We start from the raw sequence: 7,985 nt of genomic DNA on the forward strand, positions 1-7,985 counted from the left end.
TTGGCAAAAATTAAAGACAAAGAAAAATTATCAAAAGCAACAGGGATAAATGACAAATAACCTACAAGGGAACTCCCATAAGGTTAACAGCTGATTTCTCAGCAGAAACTCTACAAACTCCACAGAAGGGAGGGGCATGATATACTTAAAGTGATGAAAGGGAAGAACCTACAACCAAGATTATTCTACTTGACAAGGATCTCATTCAGATTCGATGGAAAATCAAAAGCTTTACAAACAAGCAAAAGCTAAGAGAATTCAGCACCACTAAACCAGCTCTACAACAAATGCTAAAGGAACTTCTCTAAGTGGGAAACACAAGAGAAGAAAAGGACCTACAAAAACAAACCCAAAACAATTAAGAAAATGGTCATAGGAACATACATATCGATAATTACCTTAAACATGAATGGATTAAATGCTCTAACCAAAAGACACAGGCTTGCTGAATGGATACAAAAAGAAGACTCATATATATGCTGTCTACAAGAGACCCACTTCAGACCTAGGGACACATACAGATTGAAAGTGAGGGGATGGAAAGATATTCCATGCAAATGGAAATCAAAAGAAAGCAGGAGTAGCTATACTCATATCAGATAAAATAGACTTTAAAATAAAGAATGTTACAAGAGACAAGGAAGGACACTATATAATGATCAAGGGATCAATCCAAGAAAAAGATGTAACAATTATAAATATATATGTACCCAACACAGAAGCACCTCAATACATAAGGCAACTGCTAACAGCTATAAAAGAGGAAATCAACAGTGACAAAATTAGAGTGGGGGACTTTAACACCTCACTTACACCAATGGACAGATCATCCAAAATGAAAATAAATAAGGAAAGAGAAGCTTTAAATAACACAATAGACCAGATAGATTTAATTGATATTTATAGGACATTCCATCCAAAAACAGCAGATTACACGTTCTTCTCAAGTGTGCATGGAACATTGTCCAGAATAGATCACACCTTGGGTCACAAATCAAGCCTCAGTAAATTTAATAAAATTGAAATCATATCAAGCATCTTTTCTGACCACAACACTATGACATTAGAAATCAATTACAGGGAAAAAACGTAAAAAACACAAACACATGGCTGCTAAACAATACCATACTAAATAACCAAGACATCACTGAAGAAATCAAAGAGGAAATCAAAAAATACCTAGAGACAAATGACAATGAAAACATGATGATCCAAAACCTATGGGATGCAGGAAAAGCAGTTCTAAGAGGGAATTTTATAGCTATACAAGCCTACCTCAAGAAAAATCTCAAGTAAACATTCTAAACTTACACCTTAAAGAACTAGAGAAAGAAGAACAAACAAAACCCAAAGTTAGCAGAAGGAAAGAAATCATAAAGATCAAAGCAGAGAAATGAAATAGAAACAAAGAAAACACTAGCAAAGATCAATAAAACTAAAAGCTGGTTCTTTGTTAAAACATTATCCAGACTCAACAAAAAAAAGAGAGGGGGAGGACTCAAATCAATAAAATTATAAATGGAAAGGGAGAAGTTACAACAGACACCGCAGAAATACAAACCATCCTCAGAGACTACTACAAGCAACTCTATGCCAATAAAATGGACAACCTGGAAGAAATGGGCAAATTCTTAGAAAGGTATAACCTTCCAAGACTGAACTAGGAAGAAACAGAAAATATGAACAGACAACTCACAAGTAATGAAATTGAAACTGTGATTAAAAATCTTCCAACAAACAAAAGTCCAGGACCAGATGGCTTCACAGGTGAATTCTATCAAACATTTAGAGAAGAGCTAACACCCATCCTTCTCAAACTCTTCCAAAAAATTGCAGAGGAAGGAACACTCCCAAACTGATTCTATGAGGCCACCATCACCCTGACACCAAAAGCAGACAAAGATACTACAAAAAAAGAAAATTACAGAACAATATCACTGATGAATATAGATGCAAAAATCCTCAACAAAATACTAGCCAGCAGAATCCAACAACACATTAAAATGTTCATACACCACGATCAAGTGGGATTTATCCCAGGGATGCAAGGATTCTTCAATATATGCAAATCAATCAATGTGATATACCATATTAACAAATTGAAGAATAAAAACCATATGATCAGATCAATAGATGCAGAAAAAGCTTTTGACAAAATTGAACACTCATTTATGTTAAAAACTCTCCAGAAAGTGAGCATAAGGGAACCTAACTCAACATAATAAAGGCCATATACGACAAACCCACAGCAAACATCATTCTCAATGGTGAAAAACTGAAAGCATTTCCTCTAAGATCAGGAACGAGACAAGGATGTCCACTCTCACCACTATTATACAACATAGTTTTGGAAGTCCTAGCCATGGCAATCAGAGAAGAAAAAGAAATAAAAGGAATACAAATCGGAAAAGAAGAAGTAAAAGTGTCACTGTTTGCTGATGACATGATACTATACATAGAGAATCCTAAAAATGGCAGCAGAAAACTACTAGAGCTAATCAATGAATTTGGTAAAGTTGCAGGATACAAAATTAATGCACAGAAATCTCTTGCATTCCTATACACTAATGATGAAAAATCTGAAAGAGAAATAATGGAAACACTCCCATTTACCATTGCAACATAAACAGTAAAATACCTAGGAATAAACCTACCTAGGGAGACAAAAGACCTGTATGCAGAAAAGTATAAGATACTGATGAAAGAAATTAAAGATGATACCAACAGATGGAGAGATATACCATGTTCTTGGATTGGTAGAATCAGTATTGTGAAAATGACTATACTACGCAAAGCAATCTACAGATTCAATGCAATCCCTATCAAATTACCAATGGCATTTTTTACAGAACTAGAACAAATCATCTTAAAATTTGTATGGAGACACAAAAGACCCCAAATAGCCAAAGCAGTCTTGGGGGCAAAAAACGGTGCTGGAGGAATCAGACACCCTGACTTCAAACTATACTACAAAGCTACAGTAATCAAGACACTATGGTACTGGCACAAAAACAGAAATATAGATCAATGGAACAAGATAGAAAGCCAAGAGATAAACCCACGCACCTATGGTCAACTAATCTACGACAAAGGAGGCAAAGATATACAATGGAGAAAAGACAGTCTCTTCAATAAGTGGTGCTGGGAAAACTGGACAGCTACATGTAAAAGAATGAAAATAGAATACTCCCTAACACCATACACAAAAATAAACTGAAACTGGATTCGAGACCTAAATGTAAGACTAGACACTATAAAACTCTTAGAGGAAAACATAGGAAGAATACTCTTTGACATAAATCACAGCAAGATCTTTTTTGATCCACCTCCTAGAGAAATGGAAATAAAAACAAAAATAAACAAATGGGACCTAATGAAACTTCAAAGCTTTTGCACAGCAAAGGAAACCATAAAGAAGATGAAAAGATAACCCTCAGAATGGGAGAAAATATTTGCCAACAAATCAACAAAGGATTAATCTCCAAAATATATAAACAGCTCATGCAGCTCAATATTAAAGAAACAAACAATCCAATCCAAATATGGGCAGAAGACCTAAATAGACATTTCTCCAAAGAAGACATACAGATGGCCAAGAAGCACATGAAAAGCCGCTCAACATCACTAATTATTACAGAAATACAAATCAAAACTACAATGAGGTATCACATCACACCAGTTAGAATGGGCATCATTAGAAAATCTACAAACAACAAATGCTCGAGAGGGTGTGGAGAAAGGGGAACCCTCTTGCACTGTTGTTGGGAATGTAAATTGATACAGCCACTATGGAGAACAGTATGGAGGTTCCTTAAAAAACTAAAAATAGAATTACCATATGATCCAGCAATCCCACAACTGGGCATATAGCCAGAGAAAACCATAATTTAAAAAGACACATGCACCCCAATGTTCATTGCAGCACTATTTACAATAGCCAGGTCATGGAAGCAACCTAAATGCCCATTGACAGACGAATGGATAAAGCAGATGTGGTACATATATACAGTGGAATATTACGCAGCCATAAAAAGGAACGAAGTTGGGTAATTTGTAGAGACATGGATGGATCTAGAGACTGTCATACAGAGTGAAGTAAGTCAGAAAGACAAAAACAAGTATCGTATATTAACGTATATATGTGGAACCTAGAAAAATGGTACAGATGAGCCGGTTTGCAGGGCAGAGGTTGAGACACAGATGTAGAGAACAAACGTATAGACACCAAGAGGGGAATACCGCGGTGGCGTGGGGATGGTGGTGTGATGAATTGGGCGATTGGGATTGATATGTATACATTGATGTGTATAAAATTGATGACTGATAAGAACCTGCAGTACAAAAAAACAAAGAAAAAAACAATACTAAACTTTCTTTGGGTTATTTGTATGGAAATATGTTAATATAAATGTTTCAGACATTACATGAAATTTCTAAAAATCTTATATGTTCTGGTATAATGTCATAAGTCATAACTGTAGTTATTACTTTAAAATATATATCTCAGAAATAACTAAATTTTCTTGTCAATTGCATTATTATGAACTTTCATCAAATCTTTAACCGTGGTTATTTTTAAGTCTTTTGTCATTTACAGACAGTTCTGGGTGTACTTTGATGCTTTTGCAAAAATGTTCCTATAAAAGGGTTTCATCTTCAAGGAATTCATGGAGAAGACTCTGACAAGTACAGGTTTCTGGTAACTGACTATACTGCTGAACTGAATGAATAAGCATTTTCAGAACTCTAATGGAAAACTGATGAATTCATAAAAGTGCTAACAAAAGATCAAGACAAAAAAAAATTAATTACATGGGACTAAGTGAACTGAGGAGGATGCTCAAACAAAAAGATGTGACTTTCTGTTTGAATGAAAAAAAAAAATCCCACATGGACCCAGAGGCAAAAAGTATACAAATCAATTTTCACTGCAAAGTAAAGGAGCTGTTACAGTGGAGGATTACTGGACAGAATGTCAATATTATGACATAGTGTGAGTGTGTTTCGTGTTTGGTAATTGCAATCATTGTTGCTTTTGTTGTGGTCATCATTTACAATGCTTGGTGTCAGTTTATTTATCTCTTGTAAAAATAAAATATAGTCTGTGTGTCTGAAAAAAAAAAAGACTCTGAGCAAATCTAAGTTTCATCATGTTCCATGCAAACTAAGATGCTAGGATGAAAATAAACATGTATTAGCTTAAAAATAAAAAGAAAAATTGAAAGTAGGAAGGGTTTGCACTGTATTCCAGTTGAAATAAAGTATAATGACTGAGATTCTGACATGCTCTTTTAGTACCAGAATAGCATTTATGCATCAAAATCTGCTTATGAATACACAGTAAATGTAAATGTTCAACTAATCTTGTATAACAAAGGTAGCCACTAACTGTTCCTTTACATATATTGAATAGGATCTTTATCTCTTTACATATATTGAATAGAAAATCAAAAGAATCTTTTTTCTAGAAACTTCTTTCCCATTAAAGTACAATTTATTCTGCTAGCAATAAATTAATAAAATGAGGCATGCCTTGTTCTTTCCAAGTCAAAGTCCCTAACTTCATGGAACTTATATTTCACCAAGGTGAGACAGAAATTAAACAAATAATCCAATGAAATTAATCCACAATATATCAAGTGATAATAAATGGGTTCTGCAGAAAAATAAAATAAGGGTAAACGTGATAGAAAGGGCTGAGAGATGGCAGATGTTATAGGTGGTCATGGAAGGCCTTGCCAGTAAAGTGACAACTGAGCAGAAACCCAAAGGAAGTATGTGCACTCTGCAGAATCCCTAAGGACCATTGCAGACAGGGCAACAACTAGTGCAAAGTCACTGAGGCAGGGGAATGCCACAAATCAGATGTTCCAGAAAATCAAAAAGGCTCCTATGGCAGAGATGAGTAAAGGGGGAGTAGGAGATAAAATCAGAGAGATTGGGGGGGAGGGGGGAGTTCAGATCCCATAGGGCCTTGTAAGCCTTTGTAACTTGCTTTTCCCTCAAGTTTGAGCAGAGGGGTGACGTAATCAGATTTAGAGTTTAAAGCTGCCACTCCGATTCCTGGGTAGACAGTAGACTGCAGGACATTGATTACGTACAGGGAAAACAGTTCAATGGTTATTTTAATAATGCAGATGAGAGGTGCGAGTGACTTGGATGAGAGGGATAGCGATGGAATTAGAGAAAGGAATCGGATTCTGGATCTTTTGAATGGTTATTCTCTTTGATTCACACTCTTTTCCCCCAGTTATTCATTTTGTAATAAGGCAGATGACTTACGTGAGCATCAAATCTAGTCTACACTATAACATCATCCATGACATATTTCACTATGATTTTTATTTTAAATTATGATTTAAATTTTATCATTGATGGCTGGGTAGGCAGTGTGAGAAACAGACAAGGCGAGCCTAAGATTTTTTTGTGTAAGAAATGCTGCAGTTTACTGAAATGGAAAAGACTTTGGGAAGAAGTTGTCTTGTTTTATTTTGCCTTATCTTGTTTTGTGTGGCGTGGAAATTAGGTTTCTAGTTTTGCATAAGTTAAGTTTGATGTGACTATTTGGTATCCAAGGGAAGCTCTCGTGTGGTCAGTGGAGCCCAGTAAAGGGTGAATCAAAAATAACTGAGTCTACGGTGCTTTGTGTCCACCTAGAGGGGTGGGATAGGGAGGGTGGGAGAGAGGTGCAAGAGGGAGGAGATATGGGGATGTATGTATATGTATAGCTGATTCAGTTTATTTTACAGTAGAAACTAACACACCATTGTAAAGCAGTTATACTCCAATAAAGATGTTAAAAAATATTTTTTAAATAAAAGAAAATGAAAAAAAAAAATGGAGCTCTGCACAGACGTGACCCTCAGGGCAAAGAGCCCTGGCATCAACAGTAACAAACACTCTCAAAGCTTCTTATGCACGTTAAAATTTGAAAACCTTTGCCAGAGATTAAAAATAATAATAACTGAGTCTTTAAAAAGCAAATCTTATGTGTACACACAAGTATTCAGTTGTCTCCATTCCTCTTCCCCACAAATGCATCGGATTACTTAAAGTCTCTCACCTTAAACACTGGGGAATTGCTGAATAAAAGTAGAAATATTAATTGTCATTTCTAATTGTTTAGCTACCAGTTGTTATAGAACTCTGGGGGAGACCCAGCTCATTACTAAATTGTTCATTTAAATCCTAATAAAATGTATTAGGAGTAATGGATGATTATGGGCCAAGATACGATGCTCACATAATTGAGCTGCCCCGTTTGACAACCAATGCCCGGGATAGAAAGAGTGTAAGGAAACAGTTGTCATGACCCTGAAGGTTAAGAAAGAAAATTAGCTCATAACAAATCTCTGGTTCAGGAGATAACCTACTGTTTTTTCCTTCCCTGCTATTAATATTTTCTCTGTTCTTCTTTGCCTTCTTTATATTTAGAGTTTAATTCACTCTCTTTGTGTGTTTGTGTGTGTGTCCAGGTAAGTATAATAAGGTGACGTTTGATTGTTTTTATGCTGTCTTGACCTGGTTTCCAGGTCCTGGGTAGAGTCTGGTCAGTTCCCCTTCTGAAGCAACCAATTAAGTCTGCACCCTGACCACTTCCCTTATTGAGGTTTCATACTCTGAACCACAGTGCACTTACCCTAATCTCCATGGGGCCAGGAAACAGAACCAGGGAGAACGCTCCACCCCGTAATGCCCTGGGGGGTCCACAGAAGATTTCAAATTAGCCAGTTCACAGGGACTAAAAATTAACCCAGAAGTTCGCCATACAGAGGCTGCCCCTACAGCTCCAGCTTGCTGTTACCCTGTCCCAGGATAAAAGTGCTTATGCGGCTCTGCCTGACAGCCTTCTTTCATTTGGAGCTGTAAGAAAGAGTTCTGACTTTTATCTATCCAACTGTCAGTGTATTTTGATGTGTCCTGCCCTGAAAAGAAACCTTACGTTTTATAAAAACAGAAAGGAAGGAAGGGATGGAGAACTCTGT

The sequence above is a fragment of the Aethalodelphis obliquidens genome, unplaced genomic scaffold (assembly GCF_003676395.1).
Source record: "Aethalodelphis obliquidens isolate GAN/ISIS:26980383/991018 unplaced genomic scaffold, ASM367639v1 scaffold14, whole genome shotgun sequence".
NCBI lineage: Eukaryota > Metazoa > Chordata > Mammalia > Artiodactyla > Delphinidae > Aethalodelphis > Aethalodelphis obliquidens.